The sequence below is a fragment of the Rhipicephalus microplus genome, chromosome 3 (assembly GCF_043290135.1).
Source record: "Rhipicephalus microplus isolate Deutch F79 chromosome 3, USDA_Rmic, whole genome shotgun sequence".
NCBI lineage: Eukaryota > Metazoa > Arthropoda > Arachnida > Ixodida > Ixodidae > Rhipicephalus > Rhipicephalus microplus.
Window position 1 is genome coordinate 189,037,513 of NC_134702.1, and position 21,911 is coordinate 189,059,423.

A 21,911-nucleotide genomic window follows, 5' to 3' on the forward strand; every position below is an offset into this window, starting at 1 on the left:
CATTAGACAACGTGCAGTCGTTCTCCTCGTGGCCAAATCTTCGGCAGGCACCACAGCGTGGCACACGGCAATCTCGCCGTATGTGCCCGTTTGCTCGACAGCGTAAGCACACTGGCGCTCTGCCCGGAACAACCACCAAAGCTTGCTCACCGCTTACGTTCACTTGGTGAGGCAGGTCTTCAATTTTGACGCCCACTTTCAACCGAAGTGTCACAATACGGGTAGTGGAGCCTTTTTCGCTGATGCCGTTTACACGCCACCTCTCTCTGTTGACGTCAACCACTTGGCCGTACGGCTCGAAAGCACGTCGCACATCCTCATCGAGAACATTGTGCAGCAGCCAGTGTACTTTCATACGCACATCCTGGTTTGCCGGATCAATGACAAGACAGCGACAATTTTTTACCTTGATATCGCCTTGCGATAGAATCGTCTTGACAGCGTCCCTGTTCTTGAACGTTACCGCCCACACGTGGCTCATCCTATATGCCCCCAAAGCAACCACTTCGGGGAGCAGTCGCAGGCTGGCCAAGGTGTCACGGAAATCTTCCACTCGATAAGGTCGGGCTCGTACGTCAGCGTGCAGAAAAACCGTATTTAAAACAATTCGTCCTGTAGGAAGGGTTGGCAACACAACTTGATATTCCTTATCGTCATCAAAAGACCTATTTCCGCAGCTAGTATCTGCCGCAAACGCCGCTCCTACGGAGCACATGATTCTTGCGTCCGACGCGCGTGAGTGCCGACGAAAGAATCCACTGAGCTACACCCCCGTTACATCTGGAGCACCCATTAACGAGTTTCTTGGTGCTCATCAGCTTGTTCTAACAATAAAGTAATCAATTAGTTGAAATAAACAAAATCATCTCGTCATTGCCGGCTGATACAGTTTTTTTATCATTGAGGAAAGCCGTATATTTCTATAGTCAAAGAAAATGGCAGCGCTGTTCAACAAAATGTATTTAATGTTATGCGCACCGGTAACTCGTGGTGCCGTAGTATTTCAACAGGCAATATAGAAAGATACCGCTAAAGTCGAGAGCAATTTGGAGGTGCCGGGGTTTGAACACGGGACTTCTCACATGCAAAGCGAGCGCTCTACCACTGAGCTACACTTCCGTTACCTTTAGAGCACTCATTAACGAGTTTCTTGGTGCTCATCAGCTTGTTCAAACAATAAAGTAATCAATTAGTTGAAATAAACAAAATCTACTCGTCATTGCCGGCTGATACAGTTTTTTCATCATTGAGGTAAGCCGCATATTTCTTTAGTCAAAGAAAATGGCAGCGCTGTTCAACAAAATGTATTTAATGTTATGCGCACCGGTAACTCGTGGTGCCGTAGTATTTCAACAGGCAATATAAAAAGATACCGCTAAAGTCGAGAGCGATTTGGAGGTGCCGGGGTTTGAACCCGGGACTTCTCACATGCAAAGCGAGCACTCTACCACTGAGCTACACCCCCGTTACCTTTAGAGCACTCATTAACGAGTTTCTTGGTGCTCATCAGCTTGTTCAAACAATAAATTAATCAATTAGTTGAAAAAAACAAAATCATCTCGTCATTGCCCCCGTATACAGTTTTTTCATCATTGAGGTAAGCCGCATATTTCTTTAGTCAAAAAAAATGGCAGCGCTGTTCAACAAAATGTATTTAATGTTATGCGCACCGGTAACTCGTGGTGCCGTAGTATTACAACAGGATATCAAAAAAGATACCGCTAAAGTCGAGAGCGATTTGGAGGTGCCGGGGTTTGAACCCGGGGCTTCTCACATGCAAAGCGAGCGCTCTACCACTGAGCTACACCCCCGTTACATCTGGAGCGCTCATTAACGAGTTTCTTGGTGCTCATCAGCTTGTTCAAACAATAAAGTAATCAATTAGTTGAAATAAACAAAATCATCTCGTCATTGCCGGCTGATACAGTTTTTTCATCATTGAGGAAAGCCGTATATTTCTATAGTCAAAGAAAGTGGCAGCGCTGTTCAACAAAATGTATTTAATGTTATGCGCACCAGTAACTCGTGGTGCCGTAGTATTTCAACAGGCAATATAAAAAGATACCGCTAAAGTCGAGAGCGATTTGGAGGTGCCGGGGTTTGAACCCGGAACTTCTCACATGCAAAGCGAGCGCTCTACCGCTGAGCTACACCCCCGTTACTTTTGGAGCACTCATTAACGAGTTTCTTGGTGCTCATCAGCTTGTTCAAACAATAAATTAATCAATTAGTTGAAATAAACAAAATCATCTCGGCATTGCCTCCTGATACAGTTTTTTCATCATTGAGAAAAGCCGCTTATCTCTATAGTCAAAGAAAGTGGCAGCGGTGTTCGATGAAATGTGTTTCATGTTATGCGCACCGGTAACTCGTGGTGCCGTAGTATTACAACAGGATATCAAAAAAGATACCGCTAAAGTCGAGAGCGCTTTGGAGGTGCCGGGGATAAAACCCGGGACTTCTCACATGCAAAGCGAGCGCTCTACCACTGAGCTACACCCCCGTTACATCTGGAGCACTCATTAACAAGTTTCTTGGTGCTCATCAGCTTGTTCTAACAATGAAATAATCAATTAGTTCAAATAAACAAAATCATCTCGTCATTGCCGCCTGATGCAGTTTTTTCATCATTAAGGAAAGCCGCATATTTCTATAGTCAAAGAAAATGGCAGCGCTGTTCGATGAAATGTATTTCATGATATGCGCACCGGTAACTCGTGGTGCCGTAGTATTACAACAGGATATCAAAAAAGATACCGCTAAAGTCGAGAGCGCTTTGGAGGTGTCGGGGATAAAACCCGGGACTTCTCACATGCAAAGCGAGCGCTCTACCACTGAGCTACACCCCCGTTACATCTGGAGCACTCATTAACAAGTTTCTTGGTGCTCATCAGCTTGTTCTAACAATGAATTAATCAATTAGTTCAAATAAACAAAATCATCTCGTCATTGCCGCCTGATGCAGTTTTTTCATCATTAAGGAAAGCCGCATAATTCTATAGTCAAAGAAAATGGCAGCGCTGTTCGATGAAATGTATTTCATGATATGCGCACCGGTAACTCGTGGTGCCGTAGTATTACAACAGGATATCAAAAAAGATACCGCTAAAGTCGAGAGCGCTTTGGAGGTGCCGGGGATAAAACCCGGGACTTCTCACATGCAAAGCGAGCGCTCTACCACTGAGCTACACCCCCGTTACATCTGGAGCACTCATTAACAAGTTTCTTGGTGCTCATCAGCTTGTTCTAACAATGAATTAATCAATTAGTTCAAATAAACAAAATCATCTCGTCATTGCCGCCTGATGCAGTTTTTTCATCATTAAGGAAAGCCGCATATTTCTATAGTCAAAGAAAATGGCAGCGCTGTTCGATGAAATGTATTTCATGATATGCGCACCGGTAACTCGTGGTGCCGTAGTATTACAACAGGATATCAAAAAAGATACCGCTAAAGTCGAGAGCGCTTTGGAGGTGCCGGGGATAAAACCCGGGACTTCTCACATGCAAAGCGAGCGCTCTACCACTGAGCTACACCCCCGTTACATCTGGAGCACACATTAACGAGTTTCTTGGTGCTCATCAGCTTGTTCTAACAATGAATTAATCCATTAGTTCAAATAAACAAAATCATCTCGTCATTGCCGCCTGATGCAGTTTTTTCATCATTGAGGAAAGCCGCATATTCCTATAGTCAAAGGAAATGGCAGCGCTGTTCGATGGATTGTATTTCATGATATGCGCACCAGTAACTCGTGGTGCCGTAGTATTACAACAGGCAATCAAAAAAGATACCGCTAAAGTCGAGAGCGCTTTGGAGGTGCCGGGGATTGAAACCCGGGACTTCTCACATGCAAAGCGAGCGCTCCACCACTGAGCTACACCCCCGTTACATCTGGAGCACTCATTAACGAGTTTCTAGGTGCTCATCAGCTTGTTCCAACAATAAAATAATTCAGTAGTTGAAATAGACAAAACCATCTCGTCATTGCTGCGTGATACAGTTTTTTTATCATTGAGGAAAGCCGCATATTTCTATAGTCAAAGAAAATGGCAGCGCTGTTCGATGAAATGTATTTCATGATATGCGCACCGGTAACTCGTGGTGCCGTAGTATTACAACAGGATATCAAAAAAGATACCGCTAAAGTCGAGAGCGCTTTGGAGGTGCCGGGGATAAAACCCGGGACTTCTCACATGCAAAGCGAGCGCTCTACCACTGAGCTACACCCCCGTTACATCTGGAGCACTCATTAACAAGTTTCTTGGTGCTCATCAGCTTGTTCTAACAATGAATTAATCAATTAGTTCAAATAAACAAAATCATCTCGTCATTGCCGCCTGATGCAGTTTTTTCATCATTAAGGAAAGCCGCATATTTCTATAGTCAAAGAAAATGGCAGCGCTGTTCGATGAAATGTATTTCATGATATGCGCACCGGTAACTCGTGGTGCCGTAGTATTACAACAGGATATCAAAAAAGATACCGCTAAAGTCGAGAGCGCTTTGGAGGTGCCGGGGATAAAACCCGGGACTTCTCACATGCAAAGCGAGCGCTCTACCACTGAGCTACACCCCCGTTACATCTGGAGCACACATTAACGAGTTTCTTGGTGCTCATCAGCTTGTTCTAACAATGAATTAATCCATTAGTTCAAATAAACAAAATCATCTCGTCATTGCCGCCTGATGCAGTTTTTTCATCATTGAGGAAAGCCGCATGCATATTCCAGTAGTCAAAGGAAATGGCAGCGCTGTTCGATGGATTGTATTTCATGATATGCGCACCAGTAACTCGTGGTGCCGTAGTATTACAACAGGCAATCAAAAAAGATACCGCTAAAGTCGAGAGCGCTTTGGAGGTGCCGGGGATTGAAACCCGGGACTTCTCACATGCAAAGCGAGCGCTCCACCACTGAGCTACACCCCCGTTACATCTGGAGCACTCATTAACGAGTTTCTAGGTGCTCATCAGCTTGTTCCAACAATAAAATAATTCAGTAGTTGAAATAGACAAAACCATCTCGTCATTGCTGCGTGATACAGTTTTTTTATCATTGAGGAAAGCCGCATATTTCTATAGTCAAAGAAAATGGCAGCGCTGTTCGATGAAATGTATTTCATGATATGCGCACCGGTAACTCGTGGTGCCGTAGTATTACAACAGGCAATAAAAAAGATACCGCTAAATTCGAGAGCGCTTTGGAGGTGCCGGGGATTGAACCCGAGATTTCTCACATGCAAAGCGAGCGCTCTACCGCTGAGCTACACCCCCGGTACATCTGGAGCACTTATTAACGAGTTTCTTGGTGCTCATCACCTTGTTCAAACAATAAAGTAATCAATTATTGAAATAAACAAAATCATCTCGTCATTGCCGGCTGATACAGTTTTTTCATCATTGAGGAAAGCCGCATATTTCTATAGTCAAAGAAAATGGCAGCGCTGTTTTATGAAATGTATTTTATGATATGCGCACCGGTAACTCGTGGTGCCGTAGTATTACAACAGGCAATAAAAAAAGATACCGCTAAAGTCGAGAGCGCTTTGGATGTGCCGGGGATTGAACCCGGAACTTCTCGCATGCAAAGCGAGCGCTCTACCACTGAGCTACACCCTTTTTTTGCTTTATTGCCTGTTTACAGGCGCATACATCAAACCACAAGCAGAACAAAAACAAGCAGTAACAGTCCGACAGAAACTTGAAACTCTTTAAGTGCTCCCAAGGGCTCCACCCTCGACAACCACTCAGGTAAAATCTCCTGAGTTTTCTGCAGTTCAACATACTTGGCCATACATTCACGGAAATACATTCGTGCAGGCCGTGCATCCTGATCGCGATAGAAACCCGCCATACGGGCCCGCCATAAACAGTGAAGTCCACATAGCATAATCAAATCAAAAGGCATTCCCTCTTCGTCCACTATTGGCAGAAATCTTATACCATATGGATTTAAAGGTAATTCTTTCTGTAACGTCCTTTGAAGTACATCCCAAAAATATACTCCTTCCCAACAATGTAAGAAAACATGGTCAATATTTTCCGGTTTTTTACAGATAAGGCAATTTGTCCCCCAAGGTAAGCAAAAACCACGGTCTGCTTGAAATGTCCTGACTGATAGTGTACCTGTGTGCAGCTTGAAAAAGAAAGACTTCGCGCCAGGAGCCACTTGCATCCTCTTCACTCTTTTAAGCACATCTTTCCCTTCACCTCCAGCGTACATGGCACGGTACAGCGGTGCAGGTAAAACAACATCGCATACATCTTTGTACAACTTCTTTCGAGTCACTGAAAACAAATATTCATTGGAAAATCTAACAGATAAAAACCGTACACTTAGAATAACCTCTTTAAGATACCCGCGCACAGCACCGGTCATGTCATGCGTGCTAACCACATATCCAGGTAAAGCCCGCGTCAGTCTCATTTGGCACACTGTACGTAAGAAACGGTCCCTTGTGTAGCGAAAAAAAAAGAACCTATTTACGACTTGGCGTATGAAAAGGTGTGTTAAACCAAGCCCTCCGTGTTTCACTTTTCGAAACAGATTAGTTCGACTGCATCTCTCCCAGTTCGAAGCCCACACGAACACTGCGAAGATACGATGGAACTTCTGTATGTTTGCCCTTGAACAATGCAATACTTGCATCACATACCAAAGTTTTGAGGCAAAGAAAAGATTACAGACATTCGCCCTAGCAAACACTGACAGATGAGTACCGTTGCATCTATTAGCTTTCGTCCGGATTTCTTTCGCTTGTTCTTGCCAGTAGTTCTCATTATCTTTATAAAATTTCAGTGGCACCCCTAAGTACTTGACAGGTGTGGTCACCCATTTAACATTGGCAAAATAGTCTGATTTTGATGACCACTCTCCATGCCAGAAACCCAGACACTTTCCCCAGTTTACTAGACTGCCAGTTGCCTTGCCGAACCTTTTAACCACACTGATGGTAGTGGTAACACTATCTTGATCGATACAACAAACAGCCACATCGTCGGCATATGCCAAAATTTTAACTTCGGACTCTTGTAATCTATAGCCACGAATGCAACTGTTTTGAGCTATTGCTAAGCACAAAGATTCTATATATAAACTGAAAAGTAGGGGGCTCAGCGGGCAGCCCTGGCGAACAGAACGCTTTATGTTAATTGTATCTCCTAGCGTCTTATTGATTACCAGTCGGGTTGTGCAGTTCCGGTATGCCATAGATACTCCATCTCTGATTACAAAACCAACGTTGACATGGTCAAGAATGGAAAGCAGAAGGTTGTGGGAAACACAATCAAAAGCTTTCTCGAGATCAATCTGTAGAATGGCTACCCCTACTTGATTGGCATCGCTACACTCGAGCACACAGCGCATCTTGTGTATATTAGTCACAATGGAGCGACCCATAATCCCACATGTTTGGTGAGGCCCTACTAATTCTTTGACTACCCCTTGAAGTCGCCGTGCTAGTACTTTCATTAAAATTTTGTAATCACAATTAGTTAGTGATATCGGTCTATACGAAGAAACTAATTTTAACTTCTCCGAGTGTTCTGTCGTAGGTATCAAAACTGTATGTGCTTCACTAAAGGACCTAGGGAGGACATTAAGTTTATAAGCTTGATTGAAGACATCTGCAAGTACTTGGGATAATTCATTTTTGAACTCCTTATAAAACGAAGCACTAAGCCCGTCCGGCCCTGGAGATTTACCAGGATTCATTTTATCTATAGCCCTTTCTACTTCCGTCGGCGTTATAGATAGCTCTAAAGCTGATTTGGTGTTATCTGACAACTTCGGCATTCTGCTAAGGAACTCCTGCTTAAATTCCTCTGAATCAATGGGCGTGGCAGCGAAGAGTCCTTCGTAGTGTTTGCCAAATGCTCGTCCTATGCTCTCATTGTCCGAAACTTCGATACCGTTGACTTCAATGGCATCTATGTGATTTCGTCTGGCATGACTCTTCTCTAATCCAAGCGCTCGCTTCGTCGGGCGATCATCCACAGTCATTGATGCTGCTCTGGCTCGCACTAGCGCTCCGCGATAGCGTTCCTCCTCATATACCTCTATCCTCTCTTTAATACTCCGCAAATCGTCACCATATACTCCAGGTTTTTCACATTCAAGAGCTGTTAGTCTCTCAAGTGTTCGTCTAAGCTCTTTCTCATTCTTCTTAGATTCAAAAGATAAAACGCTAGATCTCTCTATTGCTTTTATTTTGATTCGCTGCTTGAATAGCTCCCATTCTTCTCCTATTTTGCCCATACACTCTTTGTTAATATTACTTATTTCTTTAATAACTGATGCGCTAAACGATTCATCCTTCAAGAGGTTAGAGTTCATTTTCCACTGTTCCCAAGAAAAGGCGTTCCTTTCTTTTTTTGACCCGATATTGCATTTTACAAGACAGTGATCGGAAAAGGAAACAGGGACAACATTATAACTGCTACACTGGGTTATAGCATCTGCAGTAAGGTAAAGTCGATCCAATCGGGCATTACTTGTGCCTTGAAAGTGGGTATACTTCACATCTCGGGAGCTATGCAAACACTCCGCAACATCTACTAATTCGTGTTCAAGAATCACCTGTGCCAGAACATCACTGCTTCTATCTTTAACGTTGCGCCTGCTTGATCTATCACTTTCATTCAAGACACAGTTGAAATCACCAACCAATAAGAGTTTCCTACCAGTACACATATGTTGTCGTAAATTGGAAAAAAAAAACCGATCTTTCCTGGCCAATAGTTGGAGCATAAACACATATAATGCGCCATTCAGTGTCACAATAAACAATATCACACCATACTACTCGGCCTGAAGAGCAAGAAAAGACATTTTCTATGACTAATCCTCGCAGTTTTCTAACAAAAAGAACACAGCCCCCTGACGTGCCTATGGCCTGGCTCACAGTGGCAAAATACCGTGATGTAAACTTAAGCACCATGCTCCCAGTCTCCTCCTCGCCTTCAACTTTCGTCTCCTGCACTGCAAGCACATCCAGATTTTCTTCCAATAACAACCGGTAGACTTGGCTTTGCTTCTTCTTTGAAGCCAAGCCTCTAACATTCAACTTGGCGAAGCTAAATGATACTTGAGGCGCCATTACAACCATGTGGAGGAGTTAGGCCCGGAGCATGGCGCTTACCTTGCACGTCTAGCACTACGCTAGACGCCTCCAGGACCGTCCGACCGCCCGGTTTCACTGCACAGTAGAAGAGAATTGTTTACAGCTTTTTTGTCCGTGGTGCCACCAGCTCTTGCTCTCATGCTGGTGCGTCTGCCAGTCGGGGTCTTGGCCGGTGGTTCTTCCACGCTACTTGCACTGTTCTTGTCTGCCGTCTTCACAGGGTCTTCCAATGGTCTTTTAATGGCTGAAACGGCACCGCTGGGCCAAGAGACGCGGTTGGCGTTGCACGTGTTTCCTTCTATCTTCGTGTCGAGACCAACGCTACAGGAGGCACCATCGACAACTTGGCCTTGCTCCGACGCATAGGCAGACGCTCCGTCTACTTCACAGCCTGCGTCTGTCACCGCATTGTCAGCTGTATCGGTCGATACAGCTGCAGAACCTGGTTGAGTGTCAACAGGTGCCGGTGTAGATTCGTCTACTGATGTTGCAGATGTGCAGTTCAAATTTTCTGCGACTTGATCTCCGCAACCTTCAGCCGCGTCCTCTGCCTCTGTCACGTCCATAATGTGCTTCGACGCATCTTCGGCCTCCGCTGACGCGGTCACTGCGGCGTACGAACGGACGCATTCCGCGTCTCCATGCCCGAAACGCCGGCAGCGCGAGCACCGAGGCACCTTACACTCGCGACGCACATGTCCTGTTCCGCTGCAACGCAGGCATTGCATAGGCCGACCTGGGGCTACCACTAAGGCTAACTCACCGGCGACTCGTATCTGATGAGGCAGGTCCTCGACTTTCATACCGCTTTTCAGCTTGATGAAAACGGTGCGGGTCGTCGAGTTCTTCTCATTAACTCCTTCCACACGCCAGCGTTCCCGGGTCACTTCTGTAACTTTCCCGAACGCTGCCAACGCCGTGCGGACAACTTCGTCCGAAACGCCGTGTAACAGCCAGTGAAGCCGCAGCCTCACCTTCCGCTCCTGAGGGTCGATAACGAGGCAGCGGCGTCCTTTGACCTGTAGTTCTTTCAGATCAGTCATCCGTTTCGTCGCCTCCTGGCTGTTAAAGGTCACGGCCCACACATGGTTGATCTGGTAGGCGCCCAATGCAACCACGTCGGGAAGCAGTCGTTCCTTGTCCAGAGCGTCTCGGAAATCTTCGACCTTGAAAGGCCTCACACGAATATCACCGTGCAAAAACACTGTGTTCACAACAATACGTCCTGTTGGCAAATTCGGCAAGATGATCTCATAATCCTTGTTACTTTCGTTTGTAATGCTGTTTCCGCGGCCACCAAGGACCGTCTTTGCCGCTCCGCGGGAGCCCATGATTCCTGCGTCCGACGCGTGCGAGTGCCGGCGAAAGAATGCACTGAGCTACACCCCCGTTACATCTGGAGCACTCATTAACGAGTTTCTTGGTGCTCATCAGCTTGTTCTAACAATAAATTAATCAATTAGTTGAAATAAACAAAACCATCTCGTCATTGCCGCCTGATACAGTTTTTTCATCATTGAGGAAAGCCGCACATTTCTATAGTCAAAGAAATAGGCAGCGCTGTTCAACAAAATGTATTTAATGTTATGCGCACCGGTAACTCGTGGTGCCGTAGTATTTCAACAGGCAATATAAAAAGATCCGCTAAAGTCGAGAGCGATTTGGAGGTGCCGGGGTTTGAACCCGGGACTTCTCACATGCAAAGCGAGCGCTTTACCACTGAGCTACACCCCCGTTACATCTGGAGCACTCATTAACAAGTTTCTTGGTGCTCATCAGCTTGTTCTAACAATGAATTAATCAATTAGTTGAAATAAACAAAATCATCTCGTCATTGCCACCTGATGCAGTTTTTTCATCATTGAGGAAAGCCGCATATTTCTATAGTCAAAGAAAATGGCAGCGCTGTTCGATGAAATGTATTTCATGATATGCGCACCAGTAACTCGTGGTGCCGTAGTATTACAAAAGGCAATAAAAAAAAGATACCGCTAGAGTCGAGAGCGCTTTGGAGGTGCCGGGGTTTGAATCCGGGACTTCTCACATGCAAAGCGAGCGCTCTACCACTGAGCTACACCCCCGTTACATCTGGAGCACTCATTAACAAGTTTCTTGGTGCTCATCAGCTTGTTCTAACAATAAATTATACATTAGTTGAAATAAACAAAATCATCTCGTCATTGCCGCCTGATACAGTTTTTTCATCATTGAGGAAAGCCGCATATTTCTATAGCCAAGGAAACAGGCAGCGCTGTTCGATGAAATGTATTTCATGATATGCGCACCGGTAACTCGTGATGCCGTAGTATTACAACAGGCAATCAAAACAGATACCGCTAAAGTCGAGAGCGATTTGGAGGTGCCGGGGTTTGAACCCGGGACTTCTCACATGCAAAGCGAGTGCTCCACCACTGAGCTACACTTCCGTTACCTTTAGAGCACTCATTAACGAGTTTCTTGGTGCTCATCAGCTTGTTCTAACAATAAATTATCAATTAGTTGAAATAAACAAAATCATCTCGTCATTGCCCCCTGATACAGTTTTTTCATCATTGAGGTAAGCCTCATATTTTTTAGTCAAAGAAAATGGCAGCGCTGTTCAACAAAATGTATTTAATGTTATGCGCACCGGTAACTCGTGGTGCCGTAGTATTTCAACAGGCAATATAAAAAGATCCGCTAAAGTCGAGAGCGATTTGGAGGTGCCGGGGTTTGAACCCGGGACTTCTCACATGCAAAGCGAGTGCTCCACCACTGAGCTACACTTCCGTTACATCTGGAGCACCCATTAACGAGTTTCTTGGTGCTCATCAGCTTGTTCTAACAATAAAATAATTCAATAGTTGAAATAAACAAAATCATCTCGTCATTGCCCCCTGATACAGTTTTTTCATCATTGAGGTAAGCCTCATATTTTTTAGTCAAAGAAAATGGCAGCGCTGTTCAACAAAATGTATTTAATGTTATGCGCACCGGTAACTCGTGGTGCCGTAGTATTTCAACAGGCAATATAAAAAGATCCGCTAAAGTCGAGAGCGATTTGGAGGTGCCGGGGTTTGAACCCGGGACTTCTCACATCCAAAGCGAGCGCTCTACCACTGAGCTACACCCCCGTTACATCTGGAGCACTCATTAACAAGTTTCTTGGTGCTCATCAGCTTGTTCTAACAATGAATTAATCAATTAGTTGAAATAAACAAAATCATCTCGTCATTGCCGGCTGATACAGTTTTTTCATCATTGAGGAAAGCCGCATATTTCTATAGCCAAACAAATAGGCAGCGCTGTTCGATGAAATGTATTTCATGATATGCGCACCGGTAACTCGTGGTGCCGTAGTATTACAACAGGCAATCAAAAAAGATACCGCTAAAGTCGAGAGCGCTTTGGAGGTGCCGGGGACTGAAACCCGGGACTTCTCACATGCAAAGCGAGTGCTCCACCACTGAGCTACACTTCCGTTACATCTGGAGCACCCATTAACGAGTTTCTTGGTGCTCATCAGCTTGTTTTAACAATAAAATAATTCAATAGTTGAAATAAACAAAATCTTCTCGTCATTGCCCCCTGATACAGTTTTTTCATCATTGAGGTAAGCCTCATATTTTTAGTCAAAGAAAATGGCAGCGCTGTTCAACAAAATGTATTTAATGTTATGCGCACCGGTAACTCGTGGTGCCGTAGTATTTCAACAGGCAATATAAAAAGATCCGCTAAAGTCGAGAGCGATTTGGAGGTGCCGGGGTTTGAACCCGGGACTTCTCACATGCAAAGCGAGTGCTCCACCACTGAGCTACACTTCCGTTACATCTGGAGCACCCATTAACGAGTTTCTTGGTGCTCATCAGCTTGTTCTAACAATAAAATAATTCAATAGTTGAAATAAACAAAATCATCTCGTCATTGCCCCCTGATGCAGTTTTTTCATCATTGAGGTAAGCCTCATATTTTTTAGTCAAAGAAAATGGCAGCGCTGTTCAACAAAATGTATTTAATGTTATGCGCACCAGTAACTCGTGGTGCCGTAGTATTACAACAGGCAATCAAAAAAGATACCGCTTAAGTCGAGAACGCTTTGGAGGTGCCAGGGATTAAACCCGGGACTTCTCACATGCAAAGCGAGCGCTCTACCACTGAGCTACACCCCCGTTACATCTGGAGCACCCATTAACGAGTTTCTTGGTGCTCATCAGCTTGTTCTAACAATAAAATAATTTAATAGTTGAAATAAACAAAATCATCTCGTCATTGGTGCCTGATACAGTTGTTTCATCATTGAGGAAAGCCGCTTATCTCTATAGTCAAAGAAAATGGCAGCGCTGTTCGATGAAATGTATTTCATGATATGCGCACCGGTAACTCGTGGTGCCGTAGTATTACAACAGGCAATCAAAAAAGATACCACTAAAGTCGAGAGCGCTTTGGAGGTGCCGGGGATTGAAACCCGGGACTTCTCACATGCAAAGCGAGCGCTCCACCACTGAGCTACACCCCCGTTACATCTGGAGCACTCATTAACGAGTTTCTAGGTGCTCATCAGCTTGTTCCAACAATAAAATAATTCAGTAGTTGAAATAGACAAAACCATCTCGTCATTGCTGCGTGATACAGTTTTTTTATCATTGAGGAAAGCCGCATATTTCTATAGTCAAAGAAAATGGCAGCGCTGTTCGATGAAATGTATTTCATGATATGCGCACCGGTAACTCGTGGTGCCGTAGTATTACAACAGGCAATAAAAAAGATACCGCTAAATTCGAGAGCGCTTTGGAGGTGCCGGGGATTGAACCCGAGATTTCTCACATGCAAAGCGAGCGCTCTACCGCTGAGCTACACCCCCGGTACATCTGGAGCACTTATTAACGAGTTTCTTGGTGCTCATCACCTTGTTCAAACAATAAAGTAATCAATTATTGAAATAAACAAAATCATCTCGTCATTGCCGGCTGATACAGTTTTTTCATCATTGAGGAAAGCCGCATATTTCTATAGTCAAAGAAAATGGCAGCGCTGTTTTATGAAATGTATTTTATGATATGCGCACCGGTAACTCGTGGTGCCGTAGTATTACAACAGGCAATAAAAAAAGATACCGCTAAAGTCGAGAGCGCTTTGGATGTGCCGGGGATTGAACCCGGAACTTCTCGCATGCAAAGCGAGCGCTCTACCACTGAGCTACACCCTTTTTTTGCTTTATTGCCTGTTTACAGGCGCATACATCAAACCACAAGCAGAACAAAAACAAGCAGTAACAGTCCGACAGAAACTTGAAACTCTTTAAGTGCTCCCAAGGGCTCCACCCTCGACAACCACTCAGGTAAAATCTCCTGAGTTTTCTGCAGTTCAACATACTTGGCCATACATTCACGGAAATACATTCGTGCAGGCCGTGCATCCTGATCGCGATAGAAACCCGCCATACGGGCCCGCCATAAACAGTGAAGTCCACATAGCATAATCAAATCAAAAGGCATTCCCTCTTCGTCCACTATTGGCAGAAATCTTATACCATATGGATTTAAAGGTAATTCTTTCTGTAACGTCCTTTGAAGTACATCCCAAAAATATACTCCTTCCCAACAATGTAAGAAAACATGGTCAATATTTTCCGGTTTTTTACAGATAAGGCAATTTGTCCCCCAAGGTAAGCAAAAACCACGGTCTGCTTGAAATGTCCTGACTGATAGTGTACCTGTGTGCAGCTTGAAAAAGAAAGACTTCGCGCCAGGAGCCACTTGCATCCTCTTCACTCTTTTAAGCACATCTTTCCCTTCACCTCCAGCGTACATGGCACGGTACAGCGGTGCAGGTAAAACAACATCGCATACATCTTTGTACAACTTCTTTCGAGTCACTGAAAACAAATATTCATTGGAAAATCTAACAGATAAAAACCGTACACTTAGAATAACCTCTTTAAGATACCCGCGCACAGCACCGGTCATGTCATGCGTGCTAACCACATATCCAGGTAAAGCCCGCGTCAGTCTCATTTGGCACACTGTACGTAAGAAACGGTCCCTTGTGTAGCGAAAAAAAAGAACCTATTTACGACTTGGCGTATGAAAAGGTGTGTTAAACCAAGCCCTCCGTGTTTCACTTTTCGAAACAGATTAGTTCGACTGCATCTCTCCCAGTTCGAAGCCCACACGAACACTGCGAAGATACGATGGAACTTCTGTATGTTTGCCCTTGAACAATGCAATACTTGCATCACATACCAAAGTTTTGAGGCAAAGAAAAGATTACAGACATTCACCCTAGCAAACACTGACAGATGAGTACCGTTGCATCTATTAGCTTTCGTCCGGATTTCTTTCGCTTGTTCTTGCCAGTAGTTCTCATTATCTTTATAAAATTTCAGTGGCACCCCTAAGTACTTGACAGGTGTGGTCACCCATTTAACATTGGCAAAATAGTCTGATTTTGATGACCACTCTCCATGCCAGAAACCCAGACACTTTCCCCAGTTTACTAGACTGCCAGTTGCCTTGCCGAACCTTTTAACCACACTGATGGTAGTGGTAACACTATCTTGATCGATACAACAAACAGCCACATCGTCGGCATATGCCAAAATTTTAACTTCGGATTCTTGTAATCTATAGCCACGAATGCAACTGTTTTGAGCTATTGCTAAGCACAAAGATTCTATATATAAACTGAAAAGTAGGGGGCTCAGCGGGCAGCCCTGGCGAACAGAACGCTTTATGTTAATTGTATCTCCTAGCGTCTTATTGATTACCAGTCGGGTTGTGCAGTTCCGGTATGCCATAGATACTCCATCTCTGATTACAAAACCAACGTTGGCATGGTCAAGAATGGAAAGCAGAAGGTTGTGGGAAACACAATCAAAAGCTTTCTCGAGATCAATCTGTAGAATGGCTACCCCTACTTGATTGGCATCGCTACACTCGAGCACACAGCGCATCTTGTGTATATTAGTCACAATGGAGCGACCCATAATCCCACATGTTTGGTGAGGCCCTACTAATTCTTTGACTACCCCTTGAAGTCGCCGTGCTAGTACTTTCATTAAAATTTTGTAATCACAATTAGTTAGTGATATCGGTCTATACGAAGAAACTAATTTTAACTTCTCCGAGTGTTCTGTCTTAGGTATTAAAACTGTATGTGCTTCACTAAAGGACCTAGGGAGGACATTGAGTTTATAAGCTTGATTGAAGACATCTGCAAGTACATGGGATAATTCATTTTTGAACTCCTTATAAAACGAAGCACTAAGCCCGTCCGGCCCTGGAGATTTACCAGGATTCATTTTATCTATAGCCCTTTCTACTTCCGTCGGCGTTATAGATAGCTCTAAAGCTGATTTGGTGTTATCTGACAACTTCGGCATTCAGCTAAGGAACTCCTGCTTAAATTCCTCTGAATCAATGGGCGTGGCAGCGAAGAGTCCTTCGTAGTGTTTGCCAAATGCTCGTCCTATGCTCTCATTGTCCGAAACTTCGATACCGTTGACTTCAATGGCATCTATGTGATTTCGTCTGGCATGACTCTTCTCTAATCCAAGCGCTCGCTTCGTCGGGCGATCATCCACAGTCATTGATGCTGCTCTGGCTCGCACTAGCGCTCCGCGATAGCGTTCCTCCTCATATACCTCTATCCTCTCTTTAATACTCCGCAAATCGTCACCATATACTCCAGGTTTTTCACATTCAAGAGCTGTTAGTCTCTCAAGTGTTCGTCTAAGCTCTTTCTCATTCTTCTTAGATTCAAAAGATAAAACGCTAGATCTCTCTATTGCTTTTATTTTGATTCGCTGCTTGAATAGCTCCCATTCTTCTCCTATTTTGCCCATACACTCTTTGTTAATATTACTTATTTCTTTAATAACTGATGCGCTAAACGATTCATCCTTCAAGAGGTTAGAGTTCATTTTCCACTGTTCCCAAGAAAAGGCGTTCCTTTCTTTTTTTGACCCGATATTGCATTTTACAAGACAGTGATCGGAAAAGGAAACAGGGACAACATTATAACTGCTACACTGGGTTATAGCATCTGCAGTAAGGTAAAGTCGATCCAATCGGGCATTACTTGTGCCTTGAAAGTGGGTATACTTCACATCTCGGGAGCTATGCAAACACTCCGCAACATCTACTAATTCGTGTTCAAGAATCACCTGTGCCAGAACATCACTGCTTCTATCTTTAACGTTGCGCCTGCTTGATCTATCACTTTCATTCAAGACACAGTTGAAATCACCAACCAATAAGAGTTTCCTACCAGTACACATATGTTGTCGTAAATTGGAAAAAAAAAACCGATCTTTCCTGGCCAATAGTTGGAGCATAAACACATATAATGCGCCATTCAGTGTCACAATAAACAATATCACACCATACTACTCGGCCTGAAGAGCAAGAAAAGACATTTTCTATGACTAATCCTCGCAGTTTTCTAACAAAAAGAACACAGCCCCCTGACGTGCCTATGGCCTGGCTCACAGTGGCAAAATACCGTGATGTAAACTTAAGCACCATGCTCCCAGTCTCCTCCTCGCCTTCAACTTTCGTCTCCTGCACTGCAAGCACATCCAGATTTTCTTCCAATAACAACCGGTAGACTTGGCTTTGCTTCTTCTTTGAAGCCAAGCCTCTAACATTCAACTTGGCGAAGCTAAATGATACTTGAGGCGCCATTACAACCATGTGGAGGAGTTAGGCCCGGAGCATGGCGCTTACCTTGCACGTCTAGCACTACGCTAGACGCCTCCAGGACCGTCCGACCGCCCGGTTTCACTGCACAGTAGAAGAGAATTGTTTACAGCTTTTTTGTCCGTGGTGCCACCAGCTCTTGCTCTCATGCTGGTGCGTCTGCCAGTCGGCGTCTTTGCCGGTGGTTCTTCCACGCTACTTGCACTGTTCTTGTCTGCCGTCTTCACAGGGTCTTCCAATGGTCTTTTAATGGCTGAAACGGCACCGCTGGGCCAGGAGACGCGGCTGGCGTTGCACGTGTTTCCTTCTATCTTCGTGTCGAGACCAACGCTACAGGAGGCACCATCGACAACTTGGCCTTGCTCCGACGCATAGGCAGACGCTCCGTCTACTTCACAGCCTGCGTCTGTCACCGCATTGTCAGCTGTATCGGTCGATACAGCTGCAGAACCTGGTTGAGTGTCAACAGGTGCCAGTGTAGATTCGTCTACTGATGTTGCGGATGTGCAGTTCAAATTTTCTGCGACTTGATCTCCGCAACCTTCAGCCGCGTCCTCTGCCTCTGTCACGTCAATAATGTGCTCCGACGCATCTTCGGCCTCCGCTGACGCGGTCACTGCGGCGTACGAACGGACGCATTCCGCGTCTCCATGCCCGAAACGCCGGCAGCGCGAGCACCGAGGCACCTTACACTCGCGACGCACATGTCCTGTTCCGCTGCAACGCAGGCATTGCATAGGCCGACCTGGGGCTACCACTAAGGCTAGTTCACCGGTGACTCGTATCTGATGAGGCAGGTCCTCGACTTTCATACCGCTTTTCAGCTTAATGAAAACAGTGCGGGTCGTCGAATTCTTCTCATTCACTCCTTCCACACGCCAGCGTTTCCGGGTCACTTCTGATACTTTCCCGAACGCTGCCAACGCCGTGCAGACATCTTCGTCCGAAACGCCGTGTAACAGCCAGTGAAGCCGCAGCCTCACCTTCTGCTCCTGAGGGTCGATAACGAGGCAGCGGCGTCCTTTGACCTGGAGTTCTTTCAGATCAGTCATCCGCTTCGTCGCCTCCTGGCTGTAAAGGTCACGGCCCACACATGGTTGATCTGGTAGGCGCCCAATGCAACCACGTCGGGAAGCAGTCGTTCCTTGTCCAGAGCGTCTCGGAAATCTTCGACCTTGAAAGGCCTCACACGAATATCACCGTGCAAAAACACTGTGTTCACAACAATACGTCCTGTTGGCAGATTCGGCAAGATGATCTCATAATCCTTGTCACTTTCGTCAGTAATCCTGTTTCCGCGGCCACCAAGGACCGCCTTTGCCGCTCCGCGGGAGCCCATGATTCCTGCGTCCGACGCGTGCGATTGCCGGTGAAAGAATGTCTGGGCTACACCCCCGTTACATCTGGAGCACTCATTAACAAGTTTCTTAGTGCTCATCAGCTTGTTCTAACAATGAATTAATCAATTAGTTCAAATAAACAAAATCATCTCGTCATCGCCGCCTGATGCAGTTTTTTTCATCATTAAGGAAAGCCGCATATTTCTATAGTCAAAGAAAGTGGCAGCACTGTTTGATGAAGTCTATTTCATGTTATGCGCACCGGTAACTCGTGGTGCCGTAGTATTACAACAGGCAATAAAAAAAACATACCGCTAAAGTCGAGAGCGCTTTGGAGGTGCCGGGGTTTGAACCCGGGACTTCTCACATGCAAAGCGAGCGCTCTACCACTGAGCTACACCCTTTTTTTTTCTTTATTGCTTTGCATATCATGACTGTTCACATTTTACATATTTACATATTGGTTCAAATTGAAATGCGACACAAAATACACCCACAGAATTCATTGAGGTACCGTCAGCTCTTGGCTGACTGTTAATCAATACTTCGGCATTCGTAACAATCGCTCAATGCACCCAATCCAGTCTGGCACATCCTCTTGGCTTTTCAGCATTTCAAGAAAATGGCACACAGATTTACAAAAATATTCGCGCACAGCTAGCACTTCTACATCCGCGTTTTCAAAGGCACATCGGGTTTTCCATATACTGTGCAGGCCCAGAAGCATGACGAGATCATAAGGTACACCTGCCTCATTTTTAACCGAATGAAAACGGATGCCATGTGGACTTAACGGTAATTCTTTTTTAAGGTTCTTTGCAGTATGTCCCAGAAAAAGACCCCGCTCCAGCAATCTATAAACACGTGTTCAATTGTTTCCGGTTTTTTACACAAGTCGCAATTTGTGCTCCATGGCACGAATATTCCCTTATCCTGCAACCACGTTTTAACTGGTAAGGTACCAGTATGTAATTTAAAGAAAAAAGTTTTGACCCCTGGCACTACTAGCATTCTTTTAACACGTTTCAGAACATCCTGTCCTGGGCCTGCACAATATAGCTGACGGTACAATGGAACAGGCAGTAAAACATCGACAAGGTCTCTATACAATTTTTTACGTGGTACTTCAGCCAGATACTCTAACGAAAATCTCACTGACAAAAAGCGGAAAGACAAAACAACTTCTTTTAAGTACCCCTGTATTGGTCCTTGCATATTTGATGATGATACGAGAAATCCCGGCAGCACTCTAGATAACCTTAGTTGTATAACAGTTCTCAAAAAGGGGTCATCCACATCACGCAGAAAAAGGAAACGATTGACCAGTTGTCTTATGTACAAATGAACTAACCCGAGCCCGCCATCTCTAACTTTTCTGAACAGGTTTGTGCGGCTTGATCTTTCCCATACAGAGCTCCATATGAAAATTGCAAATACTCTGTGTATTTTCTGCACACTTATTCTACTGCAGTGCAAAACTTGCATTACGTACCACAGCTTGCTCACCAGAAACAAGTTGCACGTTGTGGCCCGTGCGAATATCGAAATACCCCAACCCTTCCATTTTTCTACATCCTTGCGCAATGCCTCTGTTTCTTTTTTCCAATACGGTTCACTGTCCTGATAGAACTCAAGCGGCACTCCTAAATACTTCACTGGTGTTTCCTGCCATTTAATGTTTAGAAATACTCTTGGCTTGACGTCCCATTCCCCATGCCAAAAGCCCAGGCACTTATCCCAGTTCACGGCACTACCACTCGCCTTGCAAAAGGTTTTCACGGCATTTACAGCATGCATTATACTCTCATAATTGGTACAGAAAACTGCAATGTCATCTGCGTATGCAAGGAGGCTAACCTCAGCTTCATGCAATTTAAATCCGCTTATTGCAGGGTTATTAATTACACTTAAACAGAAAGGTTCAATAAAAATAGCAAAAAGCAGGGGCGATAGTGGACATCCCTGTCTGACTGACCGCAGCACAGGTATACGCTCACCCGCAGTTTTATTTATTACCAATCTCGTCGTGCATCCAGTGTAAGCCATGCGCACTCCTTCGCTAATCAAACTCCCTACATTAATGTGCTCAAGTAATGCAAGGAGCACGTCGTGCGGCACGCGATCAAATGCCTTTTCGAGGTCAATTTGAAGCATGGCAACATTGAGATGCATAGCGTCACAACTTTCTAGGATTGATCGTGCTATGTTTATGTTGGTCATTATTTTCCTTCCCTTTATGCCACAAGTTTGGTGGGGCCCAATCAGTTTTGTCATAACTGTCTGGAGTCTTCTGGCCAATATTTTCATCAATATTTTATAGTCGACATTAGTTAGGCTAATTGGTCTATACGCAGTAACACTTCTTAACTTCGCGGGATCTTCTGTTTTTGGTATTAAGACTGTGTGGGCTGACAAAAACGATGGTGGAAGTTGTTTGCACTTAAAAGCCTCGTTAAATACCTCCCTCAAAATAGGTGAAACTACGTGTTTGAATTCCTTGTACACTGCAGCACTAAGGCCATCTGGTCCTGGAGACTTACCATTGTTTAACTTATCAATTGCTTTTTCAACTTCTCGCTCTGTTATAGGCAATTCTAAAATTTCCTTTCTTTCATCATCAAGTCTTGGCATTAATGAAATGAAATCGCTATTAAAACGTTCTGCGTGTACACTGGTTGGTGTGAATAACTCTTTGTAATATTCGAAAAAAGCACCGGATATTGCTTCTTTCGTATGGCACCTTGTTCCTTTATATTCTATTTCTCTTAT

The 21,911-nt window shown here is 44.7% G+C and overlaps 23 non-coding genes across 23 annotated transcripts; all 23 read right to left on the reverse strand.

The window, feature by feature from the left end:
• Positions 1-1,047: 1,047 nt before the first annotated feature.
• TRNAA-UGC (transfer RNA alanine (anticodon UGC)) lies at positions 1,048-1,119 on the reverse strand. The gene has a single exon. It is a non-coding gene; the product is annotated as a tRNA-Ala (tRNA).
• A 274-nt stretch (positions 1,120-1,393) lies between these two features.
• TRNAA-UGC (transfer RNA alanine (anticodon UGC)) lies at positions 1,394-1,465 on the reverse strand. Its single transcript has one exon. It is a non-coding gene; the product is annotated as a tRNA-Ala (tRNA).
• A 274-nt stretch (positions 1,466-1,739) lies between these two features.
• TRNAA-UGC (transfer RNA alanine (anticodon UGC)) lies at positions 1,740-1,811 on the reverse strand. The gene has a single exon. It is a non-coding gene; the product is annotated as a tRNA-Ala (tRNA).
• Positions 1,812-2,085: 274 nt separating this feature from the next.
• TRNAA-UGC (transfer RNA alanine (anticodon UGC)) lies at positions 2,086-2,157 on the reverse strand. The gene has a single exon. It is a non-coding gene; the product is annotated as a tRNA-Ala (tRNA).
• Positions 2,158-2,431: 274 nt separating this feature from the next.
• Positions 2,432-2,503, reverse strand: TRNAA-UGC (transfer RNA alanine (anticodon UGC)). The gene has a single exon. It is a non-coding gene; the product is annotated as a tRNA-Ala (tRNA).
• A 620-nt stretch (positions 2,504-3,123) lies between these two features.
• TRNAA-UGC (transfer RNA alanine (anticodon UGC)) lies at positions 3,124-3,195 on the reverse strand. The gene has a single exon. It is a non-coding gene; the product is annotated as a tRNA-Ala (tRNA).
• A 274-nt stretch (positions 3,196-3,469) lies between these two features.
• Positions 3,470-3,541, reverse strand: TRNAA-UGC (transfer RNA alanine (anticodon UGC)). Its single transcript has one exon. It is a non-coding gene; the product is annotated as a tRNA-Ala (tRNA).
• A 274-nt stretch (positions 3,542-3,815) lies between these two features.
• On the reverse strand, positions 3,816-3,888 carry TRNAA-UGC (transfer RNA alanine (anticodon UGC)). The gene has a single exon. It is a non-coding gene; the product is annotated as a tRNA-Ala (tRNA).
• A 274-nt stretch (positions 3,889-4,162) lies between these two features.
• TRNAA-UGC (transfer RNA alanine (anticodon UGC)) lies at positions 4,163-4,234 on the reverse strand. The gene has a single exon. It is a non-coding gene; the product is annotated as a tRNA-Ala (tRNA).
• Positions 4,235-4,508: 274 nt separating this feature from the next.
• Positions 4,509-4,580, reverse strand: TRNAA-UGC (transfer RNA alanine (anticodon UGC)). The gene has a single exon. It is a non-coding gene; the product is annotated as a tRNA-Ala (tRNA).
• A 278-nt stretch (positions 4,581-4,858) lies between these two features.
• On the reverse strand, positions 4,859-4,931 carry TRNAA-UGC (transfer RNA alanine (anticodon UGC)). The gene has a single exon. It is a non-coding gene; the product is annotated as a tRNA-Ala (tRNA).
• A 273-nt stretch (positions 4,932-5,204) lies between these two features.
• Positions 5,205-5,276, reverse strand: TRNAA-UGC (transfer RNA alanine (anticodon UGC)). Its single transcript has one exon. It is a non-coding gene; the product is annotated as a tRNA-Ala (tRNA).
• Positions 5,277-5,549: 273 nt separating this feature from the next.
• On the reverse strand, positions 5,550-5,619 carry TRNAA-UGC (transfer RNA alanine (anticodon UGC)). Its single transcript has one exon. It is a non-coding gene; the product is annotated as a tRNA-Ala (tRNA).
• Positions 5,620-10,786: 5,167 nt separating this feature from the next.
• On the reverse strand, positions 10,787-10,858 carry TRNAA-UGC (transfer RNA alanine (anticodon UGC)). The gene has a single exon. It is a non-coding gene; the product is annotated as a tRNA-Ala (tRNA).
• A 275-nt stretch (positions 10,859-11,133) lies between these two features.
• Positions 11,134-11,205, reverse strand: TRNAA-UGC (transfer RNA alanine (anticodon UGC)). Its single transcript has one exon. It is a non-coding gene; the product is annotated as a tRNA-Ala (tRNA).
• Positions 11,206-11,478: 273 nt separating this feature from the next.
• On the reverse strand, positions 11,479-11,550 carry TRNAA-UGC (transfer RNA alanine (anticodon UGC)). Its single transcript has one exon. It is a non-coding gene; the product is annotated as a tRNA-Ala (tRNA).
• Positions 11,551-11,821: 271 nt separating this feature from the next.
• TRNAA-UGC (transfer RNA alanine (anticodon UGC)) lies at positions 11,822-11,893 on the reverse strand. The gene has a single exon. It is a non-coding gene; the product is annotated as a tRNA-Ala (tRNA).
• Positions 11,894-12,165: 272 nt separating this feature from the next.
• On the reverse strand, positions 12,166-12,237 carry TRNAP-UGG (transfer RNA proline (anticodon UGG)). The gene has a single exon. It is a non-coding gene; the product is annotated as a tRNA-Pro (tRNA).
• A 618-nt stretch (positions 12,238-12,855) lies between these two features.
• On the reverse strand, positions 12,856-12,927 carry TRNAA-UGC (transfer RNA alanine (anticodon UGC)). Its single transcript has one exon. It is a non-coding gene; the product is annotated as a tRNA-Ala (tRNA).
• A 273-nt stretch (positions 12,928-13,200) lies between these two features.
• Positions 13,201-13,272, reverse strand: TRNAA-UGC (transfer RNA alanine (anticodon UGC)). The gene has a single exon. It is a non-coding gene; the product is annotated as a tRNA-Ala (tRNA).
• Positions 13,273-13,546: 274 nt separating this feature from the next.
• On the reverse strand, positions 13,547-13,619 carry TRNAA-UGC (transfer RNA alanine (anticodon UGC)). The gene has a single exon. It is a non-coding gene; the product is annotated as a tRNA-Ala (tRNA).
• Positions 13,620-13,892: 273 nt separating this feature from the next.
• On the reverse strand, positions 13,893-13,964 carry TRNAA-UGC (transfer RNA alanine (anticodon UGC)). The gene has a single exon. It is a non-coding gene; the product is annotated as a tRNA-Ala (tRNA).
• A 273-nt stretch (positions 13,965-14,237) lies between these two features.
• TRNAA-UGC (transfer RNA alanine (anticodon UGC)) lies at positions 14,238-14,307 on the reverse strand. The gene has a single exon. It is a non-coding gene; the product is annotated as a tRNA-Ala (tRNA).
• Positions 14,308-21,911: the final 7,604 nt, after the last annotated feature.